The sequence below is a fragment of the Dipodomys merriami genome, unplaced genomic scaffold (genome assembly GCF_024711535.1).
Source record: "Dipodomys merriami isolate MVZ:Mamm:240054 unplaced genomic scaffold, mDipMer1.0.p SCAF_30, whole genome shotgun sequence".
NCBI lineage: Eukaryota > Metazoa > Chordata > Mammalia > Rodentia > Heteromyidae > Dipodomys > Dipodomys merriami.
Window position 1 is genome coordinate 17,599,409 of NW_027204493.1, and position 18,151 is coordinate 17,617,559.

An 18,151-nucleotide genomic window follows, 5' to 3' on the forward strand; every position below is an offset into this window, starting at 1 on the left:
AATTTGTTAAAACAGACTGGTTCAACTATTGTCTGTTGGTCCTGTCTTTCTAGGGAAAGTCTGTAAGGGCAAAGAGAGAGGAATCATTTGTTTTGACACTGTTCTTTAAAATACTCCTTTAAAAATGACCTTCTTCTACAGTGGTAAGCACCAGAGGAAGTCATTTTGCAATGCTATTTTAAACACTGAGACAAAAATCATCCCTGAAGTGATAAAAGAAAGTGCCCTTGGTAACTTGAGATTTTTCATAAAATATATATCAGCATAAGTCAAAGAAATGAAGGGAAGAAAAGTGGTTCTCCCTTGCTCTTTTAAAACAAATCCATAGAGGTTACTGTGATGCTCTAGAAAATAAGGACTGACTGGAGAGTCATGCATACATCATTATGAAAACAGTGCCAAGCTTTTCGCACTCTTACTTGATGATTATAAGCATGCCCTCTGAATAACAATTACCAATAACAATACCTTACTTGTGCTCATGTCTAATAGACTATTATTTTTTTATATTCTGCATGAATTCACTGTTCTACACATGAATAGATATACATGATGTGATGATTAATTTATGTGTCAATTTCACTGGGTCACTGCCCATTCAATTATATATTATTCTGAGTGTATCTGTGAGGGCATTTCTGGATGAAATTAACACTTTAACTGGTAGAGTGAGTAAAGCAGATGGCTATCCCACATTTAGGTGGGGTTCATCCTATCATACAAAAGCCTAATTAGAACACGAAGGCTGACACACACAAAAAAAGAGGGGACTCTTTCTCTGCTGGCTCATTTAAGGTGAAACATTAACCATACCCACTTTGGGACTTAAATTGACGTTTTAGCTTTTCTTCAGTATTAAGCCTGCCTTCTTTTGGACTGGAACTTACACCATTGGCTTTCCTGAGTTTTAAGTTTGTTCACAAGATAACATGGACTGCTCACTGTCTAAAGTTCTGTGACCAAATTCCTTAAAATGCATATATGTATGTATGTATACATGTATGTATATATGTACCTACTTACCTATCTAAATCTTTTGGGTGCTTCTCTGGAAAGTCTTAAATACATGGAAATAAATTTCAAGTCACTTAACTAAAAGAATATATTTACCTTTCATTTACATATTGTAGAACCCTTCCTCTTCTCTGGAATTACATAGAAAAAGTACTCATTACTACTAAAATTTCTGAATGGTTCAAAGACCTGTCCACGGCAATCAATTTCGTTTATTACCTCTTAGGATTTCTTTTTTTGCCATGCTTTTCTAGTAGCAGCTACTAGTAGAATTCCTCCAGTATTGTTGATTGCGAGGTAATTATCCGTGTACTTACTTCTTGGTGTTAGGAAGCTCATTAACACCAGGGACTGGAAGTGGGGAGGAGGGTAAGGGAGGGGGTGGTATCAAAGTGACTCCATGTAAAACATACTTGTGTGACCTGTTAAGGATGGTTGCTTGGCAACAATGGAACCTACCCACACAGTACGCAGGAGGCAAGTTTGATTCCTGGTACACTCTTGCCACTCCCTTTACCTTGAAGGCTGGTGATTATATTTCTACCAAGAAGTATGTCCTCCTGCTCTTTATTAAAGCTAATCTCAAGGATCATTAACTAGGTGGCCAATTTAAATGAACAAATGGCACCAAACACATCATAGATTATTGTAGTATCTGTTCAAGAGACCATATGATGACTGAGAGGACATGATTTCTTGGGTCCAGGTAGAGTGCAGCATCATTTTCACATAGGCCTCTTTTCCTAGTAGAGTAGGACTAACACAATGCCTTGTTTCTTCTGGGGATGCTCTGCGTCTCAGCACCTCAGGCTACTGAGAAACAATGCACGGATGTCTGGGGAACTCCACTGGGGTCCAGGCTTCCTCATCACTATCAAGTTCTGAGAGAAGGAGTCAAAATCCTGGTTTTCCAGGGATGTCCTATACATATTTTCCACTCAAAATATCTACCTTTTAAAACCAGCTCTATTTGATGAAGTGGCATCTGATCAATAATGCTTATGATTTTACATCTAACATGCAATGCACTAGGGTTACATAAAGCCAATAATCTGGCCTATCTTTATCCTTCTAAGTTAACCCTGTAAATGCCATATCCTTGTGTATACTACCCTTCCCATAATCTTGGACTGGTTCGTCACTATTAAGACACTGTATAAAACAAAATTCTACATCTACATCTCTTTTCCCCTATACTTCACCATCTGCCTTGTAGATAGGTACACTAATGATTTTTGTGCTCTTCTTTATCTCATCCCCAATCAGTGGCAACAACTAACCCAACGTTACTACAGATTCATTCCTGTGACACTTCTTTTTAATATCACTACATTTTAAACCTTCCTCCTCATTTCACTACATTTTTAGATGAATTAACATATATATTAGAGGGCAAGATATTAGTAGAATATAATTATACTTAAGCCCTGATGTTATATTTTTTTGGCCTCTGGTAAAATTACTTAACCATTGACATGTTCTCAGCTGTGAAATGGGTCAATTTTGAATTTCTTTGAGCCTTTTAAAATTGTACAATTCATCATTCAGTAATATCTGCCACACTACAAGAATCTCAAATTCAAATACCAGTAGTTAAGCAATCACCATGAATTGGATATGCTTAAATTTAATTAGATTTGATCTGGAATCACTTTTCAAAATAATGTCCAGAATCTCTGGAAATTTCAGAGTCTTCTAGGAAAGAATAAGAGATGCCAGATTCTAAAGGTAATGAAGACAAAAAGCAAGCTGTATTATGTTAATATCTGTTATGATCTGGAAAGTTTTTATATTTCACAGGCACAGTAGCTCATAGAAGATAGAATAGTTATTTATCACTTGGTGAAAAAAATCACTAGCTAGTATTTGGGAAATCAAGATATGATTACATAGTACATCCAATGATATCTGCCTTGTGTCAGCCATCTGGACATTTTCTTGGCTGTGTATTGTTGTTATTTATTAAAGTCCATGAACTAACATACGGATATCTACCCCTTACCTTCATCTAGACCCTGCAAGTTTTAAAAGAAAGATGTATTCAGAAAATTAACAATTATATTTGTATTTAAAGTCTGGCTTTATTTTGTATTTCAAACCAATAAGGTTTGACACAAATAACTTCTCTTCTCAAGAATGATGCATGGGAGGAAGTCTTCTACCAAACACTTCAGGGACATGATTTAGGTTTATTGTGCAAGTACATAGATTCTTTATAGATCTATAACACTCTTACTACAGACTATTTTTTTCCTGAAGGAAATGTCTTGATTGAAAACCAAGAAGGTAAAGTTTCTTAATGCTTCCCTGTTGCACACAATCAGAGCCAACAATGTCAGAGAATGATTAATCTCAGACATTTCCCACTACTGTCAAAATACTGCACACAGAAGCAGAATGCAGGCTCGCCTTGGGCAGTCCCAGCCCCTGACGTCAATTCAGATCAAATTCAGATAACCAGCTATGCCAGCTGCTTGATTCTCTCAGGTTCTGTGAAAAAATCCAATTCTTTTAAAAATGAGGTTGCCATCTAAATACCATCAAAGCTACTTTGAAAAATTGGCAAAAGGGTTTAAGCTTTTTTTGAATGCCTTTCACCATGGCACATCAGCAAGCCTGTAGAAAAAGAACAACTCAGTCTGATTTCCTTTAATTATGATCCCAATTGTGATATAAAATATCATTTCTGGGCTCTATAGTTTGATATAGAATAGAAAGCAACCTCCATACAACTAAAATTTAGTTCATCAAGGTGCTGGACATGAATGAGTTGCAGACACTGTTAAGGTAAGTGCCACCTTCTGTCTTCTGAAAACAGCGTTGTCTGGGGAACCATACTGTTTGATTTGCTTCTACCCACTAGTGGGCCCACCTCCCAATCTCAACTTTCCTGAATGTCTCTAGAGACCTTCCTTGGATGTTCTTCAGAAATAGCAAAACAGACTTTCAAGTATTTAAGATAACATGATCCCATTTATTTTCAACCAGTTGAAAACTATTTCCTCTTCACTGCAATATCAATTTTTAGTTCTACCTAATGTTAGTAGTTTTGGTTAATTCTCACAGCCTCACAGAACCATTATGAAGTAGAAAATATTCCCTCTATTTTTTTGGATGAAGAAATACAAGCACATGACTAGTAACTGACTTGCCCAGGGTTATAAAGCTGATGGAGCTATGGTTTAATCGTGTTGCCAGGTTAAAATGTCCACGTTCTTAATCACCAGCATATATTGCTTCACCTTCTGTTCATAAAGAGTACATGAGAAAAAAGGACTATGACCTTTTAAAGCAGTAAATATCCAACAGCCTGCGACTCACCTATAAATAGTGGGTTATGATGATGTATTTATTCTAAGTATTTGACACACTTGTATTAGAGTGGGAAATAGAAAATAATAATAAAGCATTTCACTCTTTGTATAAAGAACCTAACTTCATAGATATTTTTATTTTTCAATGTTTTAGGGTCTAGCCTGAGAATTGTTCAATTCAGGAAAGATCATAAGTCTATTACTTAAAGTCTTAAGAGCATAATTTTAGTACCTATGAACCAAACTAAAATGAATAAAATCTCAGCCAGGTTGGGGATGGGGAAGAAAATGATGCCCTTTCTGGGTAAGAAATAAGCACTTACTTCACTGCTTTTGGAAAGCTGAGTAGAGCTTTTACTGGAAAAAGAATTTCATGCTCATAAGATATTTTTTAAATCTTATTTTTAATTTTTATTGTTAGCATAAAAGTGACGTACAGAGGGATTACAGCTGCATAAATCATGTAATGAGCATGGCACCCCTTCCCTTGTTCTCTCCCAGTTTATCCCTCTGGTTGCTGATAGGATCTTAAATACAGAGAAATGGAAAGAAAGAAAGAAAGAATTACATAGATTTTTCTCCTTTGTTCTAAGTGAGGCAGAGACTAAGAGAAAAAAATGGCTGAAAAGGAAGGTATAGTCAAGGGACTAAGCTTACAGCAATAAGGGGTTCTGAAATGACCTTGGACAAACTGCTTAAAAGGAGGTGACTCCTTGGTAAAATGATGCTAGCACCATATCCTTTTTTTCTAGGTATTTATTGCTCTATTTAATTATACAAATTATCATTCCAGCAGTTTATATAAACTAAGTTGACATTAATAAAAAGTAATCAAGAAGGCAAAAAGCCAAAAAGTTTCTGAAATGAGGTTAATATAAAGATGTACACCATAAAGACCTACACTGTGGCTAGGAACTGGACTGTGCCATAAAACAATCAAGTGAAAGCCTGAACAAGTTAAGTGATACAGCTTAAGAGGAAAAAGACCTCCTCTTAGCATGGGGGGGGGCGGGGTCAAGAAGAATACCACATATAACAAGTAGGGTTATACGTCTCTTGCTCTGTGTAATGTATGTAAAGTAACTGATGAGGAAGGGAGCCTGGGGAGACTGTTCCTTTAGACATATAGCCCCCCCTCACTTTGCATACTAGACACATAACATGTACACAAATAAGGAACATCCTTCTCTCACCCCACATTATGAGATACCCCCTTTGGGGGCACTTATCTTGGGACTCACCCAGATTGTCATTTACCAACATATGGACATCCCAGATAGACCTTCTGATATCTTCAAGAGCAAGAAGGAAGTTTAACGGTTGAAGCAAAGGAAAATATAATGGATTTTTAAAGTGCTACAATTTCTAAGGTCTGTAGGCCACAAAGTCTAAAGCTTCCCTTTGCTTTTTTAATATCACATTTTCATGCTTTACTAGTTCCAAATAATTTGAGGTATTCAACTGATGCAAGCTGAGCAAAACAGCAGACTTGTGCATCTTGTATAATTTGGAATACAGCTATTTAATCTATCACAAATGAGTTTAGAGTAGATAAGCTATTTGAATACACATTTGAAATACAATTAATGGAAACCTCTCCACTCTATATTGAGCTTCTTTTTTTTAAAGAATAAAACTAGCAATTGCAGCTGTGTGCATACATTATTATGCACAGTGCTTAGCAAACAATTACTTAACGGCAGGCTATTCATTCATATAAAAAAACATATACCTAAAACTAAAAATTAAATTTTGATAAAATGTAACCATCACCTAACTATCACTTTTTGAAGGTAGAAGGCTTCAAAACGCTTTAATAGTACAGTTTCAGAATTCCATAATTTCAAGTTTATTCAAATACAATAATTGAATGTATTGCCATTTTGATATATTTGGGGATGTATTAGGACTAATGGTTTAGTTAGCAAGGAAAATATGAAGGTCAGCGGGAGAGAGGCAGATGCAAAAAAAATCTGTGCTTCTAATTGATTTGAGTGAAAAAGAACAAAATGATAAACATCATTTGAACAGTTCCCTACCCAAATCAATTTTTAAAACATTAGTTAGAGCTGCAACTCATCAGTAGGGAGTTTGCTTATTTAGGCTTTCTGTTTTGTTCCAGAAAATATTCATTACTCTCTCTTTTGATATGTCAAATTCATTGTTTAGTCAACTTAATTAATTTAATGAACTTATGTTGATAAATGAATGTATATTGTGTTTTAGATCTGTATATTTTGAGGAAGAATTGTATCACAGTTTATAATTAATCTGTTACGGAATGTGACTGTAAAATTCAGAATTGTTTGGGGTGAGAATCTGAGATATTTTTTGCTATTTTTTAATGAAAAAAGATACCAAGTATTTAGGTATTTCTTTCTCATCTTTATTGTTTCACCACTTTCACCACTTGAATTAATGAGATTTGGATGCCTTAGCAGTAAGATGAATTCTTATTCATCTTTTTGGGCCCCCATGTAACATAACACAGAAAGGATTAATACGACTCATTAATGAAAAATATTTAAAGTGAAAGAATTGTCTCTAAGCTGCAACTCAATAGAGACCTGACAATATTGTGCGATTATCAGTTTTCTTATTTCTTTATATTTTAATAACTGACCAGTTTTCTAAGAAACAGCTCTTTCCCCCATACAATTGTTCTCTCCTATATATAGTAATGAAAATAGTTTTCTATGACTCCTACTTTTTTAAAAGCATGTGCTTAATAAAATCCCTGATGGTTTTCCAGGGATAATAAACCATAATAGCCTTGTCCTAACAAAATAATATTTTTATTGGTTATTACCAGCAGTACATCAGAATATAATTTCTCAAATACTTTCTTATTTCATTGAGCTTCCTCTCATATGCCAATAAAAAGAAATATATTTAAAGTAAGTAAAGTGAATTTTTTCCCTCTATTAAAAAGTAACTATGGAGTAACTCCCCTCTACAACTTGGTTTCCACAATTTTCTAAGTAGCAGATGGTCAAATAAAAACATGGAAAAATACTGATTATTCGCCCAAATCCAACAATCACACCCAAAACCAGCTTGGTTATTTTCAGGTAATCATAACAAATGATTCTTCTGTCAACTGCTTTCACCTATATTATCTCATTTTATTGTAGGAATCTTAAGAGATAGATATTCCAATGTCTACTCTAAGTCACAACTGTAGGAAAGAAAGAAAGCCAAATAAAAGCAATTTCATGAAACTCCAGATAGACATGTTCCTGCACAAAATGTAAACCACTTAGAAATAGTTTCGTTCATATGTTCCTCTTGACATTTATTATTTCTATACATTCATTTATACTCCTGGACTTTTGTGCTGTAATAACTAATAATACTAAATTGAGGTAAATTAAACCATTAAAACCATATTATCTTATTCTCTTGATGGTAGAGAAAATAAGCAAGTGAAAAGACAAAGTATTTTATTAGGTGACAAAATTAATTGGCAATATCTAACAGTACTACAAAGGTAAAAGGCTCAGTCATTTCCCATAGTATAGACAATTAGAAAAGATGTCTCTGTTTGGTCTGTAGGCTCCATAGCAGGAAAGAGGAAGTTTGTACAATAGAAGGAAAGGACAGAGCTGAGCCCACTAATGGAGAACCAGGAAGTTGACCAAGATTGTTTTTTCTGAACGTATCTTTTCACAACTGAAAATTTAGTTCTGCTAAAAGGGTAAACACAATACCAGAGTGAGAAAACTCTGTGAAACATAGATCTCTACATAAAACAAATCCAATTTGATCATGTTACAATATAGTAATAATAAAGGCAGAGCCAGAAATTAAATGGTTTTATATAAATGCATGTAGTAAGTTTAGAACAACTATGAGCTTTGTAAACCTGCTATTCAGCTCCAAATGAAAACTAGAGAAATACCGCCACTAAGTTTGCAATATGCTATCAAAACTGTGAAGCAAACCAGGAATACAGAATATATTCAGTTATGCATGGGGCTGCCTGGTTAGTTTAGACCAGCAACAGGAAAGAAAAAGTCCTCTAAGTTTCCTGAATTGTTTCAATGCACAGACAACACTGTGTCATACATGTAATAAAAGAGCTATCAAGAAATTGTTTAGCCATTGCTATCATAGTAAAGTGATGAATTGTAGACTCAAAATTAGTGCTAATCTTAAGATACAAATTGCGATCTGGAGCATCAGTTTTGGGTAAGTCTGTATCCTAATTTGACATGAAAAATCAGATATGTCAATCCAAGCCAAAAACAAAACAAACAAAAAAACTGGATGAAAGTTGAAATGTTAGACAACACTTGATAATTTGGGGTGCTTTCAGTTCTGTGAGGACCAGCTTTTATAATTTTTTCTCTCAATCTGAATTAATTACTGCAAGAAAATATGAGCGGGGTTATATATTAATATTTTAAACTACTGTTTCCTATCCCTAACATCTAGCTGTCAAAGAACCAGAGCAAGTTCTACATGTCATGCAACAGACTACATCATATACATGTCATATACCAATAGCAGGATGACATTTCATATACCAATAGTAGGACTCATCCCCATGCAGATTACCATATCCCACCTCATTCCCCAAAGTATAACTTAGTAATTTGAGAAGACTTGGAGGTATTTCCAATTCTATTCCACTAATGAAGCCTTAAAAGTGGATGACATAGATTCATTCTGTATATTGCTCCAACAGAAAAGCCAGGCTGTAAAATAGGCTTCTGTGTTCAATAGCCCTTTGGGCTATGCTCTACAATTAGTGGTTAGTATAAAATCCTTTTGGATATGATCTTTCAACATGCCCTTTCTATCTTATTTACCACCGATTCATTGTTGCCAATAAACACTCCCCCAAAGGACCTTTCTAGAGACTTCTCTGGTCTTGGTGATATTCTGAGCAAACTTAAGAGATGTCTGTGATCACTTCAAAAATAACTAGCTCAGCTCCTTAAGCATCACACAGAACAAGGCTTTCTCCCAAGAGCTTCCAAAATGTTTTCCGGCAGAAATGGTCTCCTTGTCTGTGTGTTCCCTGTAGTCCATTACCTGGCCGATACTCTTCATCAAGGCTTCCTCTCAACAAGTTCAATATATCTTCTTGTGCCTTTCTTTTGGATTTTCTTTTATTATTAATCTCTGGACTTGTGTCTAACTTTCTTGGAGGATTTTTTTTTTACCATCAAACTTCAACAAATCTCATTACAAATCTTCAAATTCAATGTCAGTATTTCATATTCATCCTTCAAAAGTGCAAGTGTCTCCCACCACACTTTGACTGAGAGCTGTACCTCTTCTCTGAAATCACCAACTCATCTGACACTTTTTAAAAAAATCTGTTCTGATTTGTTTCTCCTTCCCAACTGAAACTCCCAGTACCACAAGTCCTCCATATTTTCCCATAATACAGCCTCACCTACATTTAGTTCATATTTAGTTCAGATCCCTGAATTCAATTTTTTAAGCATGTTCATTTACCACTTTTAACTTCTTTATATTCAGTCTTTAGAAGTCTCACTTTGTGAAACCCAGCCTTTTTTCAGTATTGATTTTTCTAAATGATTACAAAATTATATTTTTCGAGACATGGTATATAAACAATGCCAGGATTTCACAAATGAATTTGGAGTTCAAGTGAGTTAACTTCAGAACACTTATCAAACATGATTATACTAGGAGAGAGGATATGTTAAAGAACAGAGCTCCACTTTATACAGCTTACCAAACACATAGGCAAATGATTTCAATATTACATAGCAAATACAAGGACAGGTGTGTCTCGTTTGGAAGAATATATAGAGAAGGCATCCTGCAAAATAGTGAAAGTGAGGAATATATCCAAAGATACAGAGACTCTGAACAGAAACTCAAAAGGTCAGAAAGAGTCAGCTAAGGAAGTGGAACTAGACAGCCGTTACAGCAGCTGCACCCAGGTCAATGAAAGCACAAGGCAGGAGGAATGACTAGGTCCCTGGATGACCAATAAGTGTTTGAAACCATCTCCAATATAGTAAGTAAAAGATTCCTTTCTACTCTCAATCATGTACTCTTTCAAAAATATATTAAATTACATTAAGAGTCATTTGTGAAAGAAAAGAAGTCACTGTGGAGCTTCCTGTATTTGGGGGAAAATATCATTTAGTCTCTGGAAGTCACTAGAGTTTTAGGTAAGTCATATAAAGTTAGACTGAAGTTTTTTTTTTTTCAGGTTTCCCAGTGCCCATGTGCCACTAAATTCAAATGGATATAAAATAGAGAAGGAAAAAAAAAACAAATCAGGAATTTGTTGTAATGGCTCAGTGAGAACTAAGGAGGATCTGATCATTCAGCCCAAACAGAATTGATAAGAGTAATAAAAAGGGAAGAATTTACAAAATTCTTAGAATATGAGCTGAGTCTATGTTGCTGATTGTCTGGATACATTCCATAACTAAACTCAAAAAATACTGGTGATGGAAGAGTTCAGGTAAGTGAGGTGAATTCATATTTTGACAGGTTGCAGTTAAGTTGCTGATTATCATATAAGTGGAGTAGAGAGTAAATGCCCAGGAGTGGGTGGGATTGCTGGGTCATGGGGAAACTTTATGTTTAGTCTTTTGAGGAACCTCTATACTTCTTTCCAGAGTGGTTGAACAAGTTTACATTCCCACCAACACTGTAATAGAGTTTCCTTTGGCCCACATCCTTGACAGCATCTGTTATTGTTAGTTTCCTTGACAGTGGCCATTTTAACTGGGATAAGGTAGAATCTCAATGTCTTGATTTGCATTTCTCTTATGACCAGAGATGTCAAACATCTCTTCATGTGTCTATTGGCCATTCTTAATTTTCCTCGGGAGAAGTCTCTCTTTAATTCTTTAGCCCAATTATTAATTGGGTTGTTGTTTCTTTGAGGATTTGTTTCTGGAGCATTTAATTTTTTGAGCGCTAAGTAGATTTTAGATATAAGGCCCTTGTCTGATGCATAGCTAGTAACAATCTTCTCTCATTCTGTGGGATTTCTATTTATCTTGCAAGGTCTTCATGCAGAAACTCTTCAGTTCAGGCCACACTAAAGCCACCAGCACAACCATGTTCATCTCAGCATTGTATACCATAGCTAAGATATAGAATCAACCCAGATGCCCATCAGTGGATGAACGGATCAAGAAAATGTGGTATGTATAGATTTAGACAGACAGACAGACAGACAGACAGACAGACAGACAGACAGCCACACACACACACACACACACACACACACACACACACACACACACCATGAAATCATGGAATTGTATGCTTCCATCAGAAAGAATACTATTGCTCCACTGTAAAGAAATGCAAAGACATGGAAAAAATTATTTTAAGCAAAGTAAGCCATATCTCACCAAAACATAGGCTGTATGGGTTCCCTCATTTGTAATAATTAGCTTTTGCCTATAAATCTACAAGTAAACCCAATGGGTAGTAAAAGACAAATAATTACTCTTGGACATGATTAATTAAACATCACTCAGTGAGACCAAAGAAGGATATTCTTAGGAGAATATCACAAGCGCTCAATAGCTATGTGCATAAGATCATATGAAATGATGCTTAACAAAATGAACTCCATGAAATGGAAGCAAGAGAATTTTTATTGTACTGTTTTCAGTTCTTTTTTGCTTCTTTCCTTTTTTCTTTGGGTTCTTCCCTTCTGTTGCTATATTTGATTTCTGTGTCCCTTGTCTTGTATATAAAGTCTATTTATCTGATTTGGGGAGGGGAATGGGAAGCATAGAAACAGTGGGACACAGGGTAAACCTATTCAGCAGTGATATTCCCTAGACACTATGTTGGAAATAAACCATACAACTTGGGGTGGGGGGGGCGGTGGGACAGGAGGGGAAACACTAGGAGAGAATGAGGGAAGGGGTGGCATTGTAGAAAAGGAAATGTACTAATTACCTGACTTATGTAACTGTAATCCCTCTATACGTCAATTAAAAAATTTTTGAAGAAAAACACATGTTCAAACTCAAAATACAATAAAAATACCAGCACATGAAAAAAAAGTTGAAGGCATAATTTTATCAATGTAGGTAAAGCCTGTATGAGCATGTTGGTGACTGCTAAAATTATGAATTTACTTGCAGTTTCCCTGTGAAATGTAAATGTGTCTTGGAAACCCAAAGAAGCTGTTTTGTCCTACCAATCCCTCTGGTTTCTTGTACTACATTCTTCTTTAAATGATCGCTTCCCTCCTTAGGGAACCTGGGCTTTCTTCTCACTGTCTTTGTCTTATCTCATGAGATTGCACATTAGTCTTAGAAAAGAGCAATCACTCAATGAATGTTTTAAAGTAAAAGGTCCTTAATCGTGCATACTTATAGCTAATAGGTGGATTAAATTTATAGGAATACCAGAGGACAGCAAAAATGCTTATGCCGCTGCATATGCTCCTTCAATATGTAATTCCATCTGTGACTGAAATCCAGAGCAACAAGAAAAATGTTGGACATTTATAACATAACTGGCAGAGCTGATGGATGCAGATAGCTGCCTAGAAGAATGGATTTCTGTTTCACTACCCACAACCTACCGAGGAGTCAGGTCTGAGGTGAGTAATTTGCTCAGATTTACAACACTGTAGAGTGATATCTGAGTAACAGACTTTCTTCTCCACACCTCCCAAAATTAAAACCTGGAATGAATACTAGAAAGACAGCAACATTTTGATGAACATAGCTTAGATAATTTATTTGAGTTCAATTAAGAAAGTTGAAAACACCATCACTTTCCACATAGATGATTTCTTTATTCTTAAGTGTATTATTATTTCCCTGTAAAACTTGCCAGAGGGAATAGTGCAATAATTGTTTTCTTTACATTGATAAAAAAGCATGGTGAAATTCCAAGGGAAAGTACATGCTATACCTAACCTCTATACCTATACCTAACCTATACCTATACCTATACCTAACCTCTCATGCTAACAATATCTTGATGGTATGGAAGTATATTAGAACAGATCTAAAGGCCATACCAAGGTGGGTACTGGTGGCTCATATTGATGGCTGAGATCTGAGGATCATGGTTCAAAGCCAGCCCAGGCAGGAAAGTCTGTGAGACTCTTATTTCCGAGTAACCACCAGAAAACCAGAAATGGCACTGTGGTTCAAAGTGGTAGAATGCTAGCCTTGAGAAAAAATGCTCAGGGGCAGCATCCAGCCCCCCAGGTTCAAACCCTATGACTAAGAACAACAACAGAAAAAGGCCAAGCATTTTCTATTTTTGCTATTTGCATACTTTAAGAGCTGTTCTCAATTGTTTCATTGCCTTTCAAATGCATGTGAGTTCTCTGTTAGGAAAAAAAATCTAAGGAGATCTATAGCATCAGACAGTATCACTAAAGGAGGGTCAACAGTACAAGACCCTTTATTTAGGTTCATTCAGAGTAGGAACAAATGTGGTTAGGCCATGATATTTCTGAATGTTATTCCATACTCTGAAGCTCTTGCGTAATTTTACAGATTATGGTGTAGTGATGAAATTACAATAGGACCATCAATCTATGGTCATTTCTGGAAAAGTACAGGGGAAATGAATTAGATCCTTAGAAATTTGTACTTTTAAAAAAGGAAAAAATGTATGATAACTTCATTCAACTGGTAGAGATCCAGAGATGGGTTTGTTTGATGGAAGTGATCTCACTGTTGGCGTACAAATGTTTCCATGGAAACCACAACAACACAGGAAAGTGGTGTTGGTATGTGCCAATGAATAGAAGTAGATGAGAGTATCTAGTCTAAAAGACTTAGGTAACATGATTCACAGCTGTCTGTGAGGGACAACTTCAGAGTAGAAAGGAACTCAACAGAACAGAGTCTATTCTAAGCTCATTTTCTTATTTTTAAAACCTTTGGTGTAGATGTTCACAGAATTCTTCCACTGTGTTTTATTGATTTTCAAGTTAGTTTAATCATGGCTCATAATTTTGAAGTCCTGAGAGTGGCAGGTACATCCACTTTCTCAAACCAGATGATTTCATTTTGTTAGAACTTTGGGGATTCATATGGGATGTAGGGTAAAACAAAATTAGGATTTTCCTCATCACTATGATATATTTATCATATTAAAATCTATTCTTGTGCCAGTACCAAGCTGTTTTGATTACTATGGCTTATTTGTAAGGGCCTTACAAATCTAAAACAAACATACCCGGGATGCTAAACACATTTCTATACTACATATCTTATACTACAGTCACATATAGGGACATGTTCTGAGAAACATATCCTTAACTGATTGTGTCACAGTATGATCATCAGAGAGCATACCTACACAAATTCAGATGCCACAATGTCACTAGACAACTTGTATGCACAGTCTCTCATAGACCAAAATACAAATATATATTTTATATTGTTTTCTCACATTTTCACCAAAATTTTATGAAAGTATTTTTTCATTGTAAAGATGATGTACATCAGAGGGGTTACAGTTACAAAAGTCAGGCAATGAGTACATTTCTTTTTGAACAGTGTCACCCAATTCCTCATTTTTAGCTAGTTTTTCTTTACTCCACCTTCCTCCCTCCAAGTTTTATAATTCATTTCCAACATAGAGTCTACTGAGGAGAACTTTTTGCAATGTTTTTAAATATTGGGTCTCAGATGTGCTCAGGAAGTAGAGCAATGTTTATTGAATGAACAAAGAAACAATTTAAACCATCAGTAAATATAACACCACATTCTTGGTCTGATGGGCATCTTTAAATAGTTGTACAGAGGGTTTCAATTCAACATGTCATTTTATGAGTATAATGCATCTCGACCAATGTCACTCCTTCCATAATTCTCCCTTCTACAAATAATGCACTCCCACTCCTGTAATCCTCTCAACTTACATTTTCACAAATGTGCATGGAATATGATGAAGATATTTGGCTACCACTCCTGTCATTCATCCACTCCTCTCCTCTTGAGTCCCAACCTCCTCAGACAAAACAGCTTTCAGCATTCATTTTGTTAAACTGTTAATTGCTTAAAGGAGTTAAACCCCAACATCTGCAGTTTTGCGTGATGTAGTATTTCTAGTTAAAACTAGATTCAGCACATGTCAGAGAATTTGTATTATAAAGATAGACACATTCTCTTATAACAGCAAAACAAATATAGGTATTATTAATAAAACAAAAATCTGAAAACCCTTTAAAATAAATCTAGAGTCAGAAAAAAATCATAACATAATTTATTAAGTACTTAAACTGAATCACACATATTATGTATCAAATATGCTGAACTTATATTTAAAACAGTAGAATTAACTCATGTATTAGAAATAAAGGCTAAAAATTAATATGCAAAGTAATGAGCATAAGAATACAAAACAGAAGCCAAGTAGTCCTAATGAGCATAAAAGAAAAAATAATGGTAAATAATAAATAGTGAATTTCAAAAGAAGCTCAAGTTTTCAGCTTTTCTATAACATTTTCTACGAGGCTCAGAGAAATTATGGTTTTGGTGAAAACCATTACTTTCATGAGGCAAACAGCTTGAGGGACAACAGAGTCAGAGTTAGTCCCACAGATGAAAATAACATTACTTTTACTACCTAAACCTTTTGACACTTCTGCTTCTTTCTGTTTGTCATAGATCATAAACTGAAGTCCCCACCAGTAAGAGTAATATTTAATTAGAGAAAGGGAAAATTTGACTAATATGTAAAAAAAAAGTAGGCCACTCAAACAACATCTTTTTGGTTACAAAGTGGCAGGAGACACAATGAAATTGCAGAATGTGACATAATCATTTCAATACTGACAATTGCTTTAAAAAATAATGTGCTACATGAAGAAAACTTCTAAGCATATTTCTAGAGCCATCCTTTCTCTAGCTGCAAATGAGAAAGAAAGATAGAATATAAAAACCAGCTTTCAGCACCAGTAATAGTGGTGCTACCCTGTAATCCCAGCTACTCAGTAGGAAGAAATAGGAAAGATCATGCAATCAACAAGCCAGTTGTGGCTGGCACACCTCCCATCTCAAGCTTCATGGGAGGTTGTTGGTAGGTGAATTGCCATCTGAGATTGCTCCTAAGCAGAAATACAAGCCCCCTGAAGAATAAATAAAAGCAAAAAAGGGCTGTGAGGTATGGTAGAGTATATAGGATGAGGTTAAGCAAAATGAACCCCAAGATAGGGACACAAGTGGTTTTTTCTTTCTTGTTATTGTTTCTAACGTATTTATTATGTACTATGTGATTTTTTTGTTTCTTTGGTATGTTCCCTCCCTCCCCCCCCCCCATGGTATAACCCCTATTTTCACTGTATTTGATTACTGTGCCCTGCATCATTTATACATTTTTCTAATTTGGAGAGGGGAAGGGAAAACACAAAATGCTTAAATAGAGATACAGGTGGACCCATTGTAACAATGAGATGTACAAGACACTATGTTGAAAATGCACTTTACAACTTCAGGCATGGGGGGGCGGTTGGGGAGGTGTGGAGGGAACGGATGGCAGGGTGAAAACAAGGAGAGGTAACAATGCTCGATAGGAAATGTACTCATCACCTGACTCATGTAACTGTCACCCCTCTGTGTAGTATCTTTACAATAAAAAAATATATTAAAAAAAAAGAAATTGCATGAACGGGCTGGAAGCGTGGCTCAGGTGGTAGAACGCCTGGCTGACATTACAAGGCCCTGAATCCAACCACCAATAATGCCAAAGATATTCTTTGTCAAATCAGAGCATTCCATGCTAATTAAAATAATACGTGAAGATTGTGTCAGACAATAGAAAAGGGCGCATACTATAATGCAAGGTTTTAGAAGTAGCAAGATCTATGTGTGTATTTATGATTATTATAGGTTCATAAAATATATATACAAACAGTAAACATATAGAAGGAAAAGGAGAAATTAAAATTGCTGTTTATTGATGGTAGAATTACATACAAATAGAATTGTTTTAGATCTATACCATCTCTATACTTGGGAATTAAAAATAATAAAATTGTATTTATACCTGTTGACCCAATCCATGTATAATGGCAGCATATGTGGTCCATTAGTTACTTTTATGAATTCAAAAGAAAGCTAGGGAAAATGTATAATATCTTTAAAATGAGATCTAACAGTGCAATAATTATGTTGTTTCTAGTTTCACTTAGCAAAAATATGAAAATGAATAATAATTTTCAAAATAATGTAATGAAGCACATTATCTGATATGGCTGAACCATGAATACTTAATAGCCAATCAACTCTACTTCTATAGGTGGTAGAAAAAGGGACCAACTTGCCACCAATTGGACAATGTAACTTTGGAAACTCCAACACAGTATTCTCATTAGCAATATAAAAATGAGTGGATTTCTATTCCATATACTCAGGACTATATAAGATATTTCCATATTTTTAAAAAAAATTGGGTCACTTAAGTCATGAATTGAATTCAAAATTTCAAGAAAGCTTGGTGCTTCAGAATATAAGCAAAACATAATCCATTGATATAGATAGCTATGTACCTGGTTTGTATGTGTTACCAAGTTGTCATCTAAAATGGCTATGTAATTTTGTATAATCTAATGTAACATTTTAATGATACATCATTAAGAAAATACAAAAGCAGGCAGAGCTATTTACTAACACATTATTAAAACCTTCATCTTTAAATATTTCAGAAATATTCACAGACAACCACCCTTTGAATGATGCATCAACTTGTCACCTGGAAGGACGAAATTAGGACAAGTGACCTGAGAAATTTGTCCTCTGCTTCTGTTTTTCCAAAGGTTATGTTTCTCTTCGTGTCAGTGATATTAAAGTTATAGCATGCAGTATGCGTATGAATGTTATGAA

At 35.2% G+C, this 18,151-nt stretch overlaps 1 protein-coding gene across 6 annotated transcripts in view; it reads right to left on the reverse strand.

The window, feature by feature from the left end:
- Pde4d (phosphodiesterase 4D) overlaps positions 1–18,151 on the reverse strand; it is a 1,379,127-nt gene that overhangs the window by 445,735 nt on the left and 915,241 nt on the right. The window contains exon 1 of one of the 6 annotated variants that reach the window (XM_070041226.1): positions 1,234–1,383. The exons of the other annotated variants lie outside the window; for them this stretch is intronic. The gene's annotated coding sequence lies outside the window, so the exon portion shown is untranslated. Of the gene's footprint in view, positions 1–1,233; positions 1,384–18,151 lie in introns of those variants that run through there. 6 annotated transcript variants of the gene reach the window in all.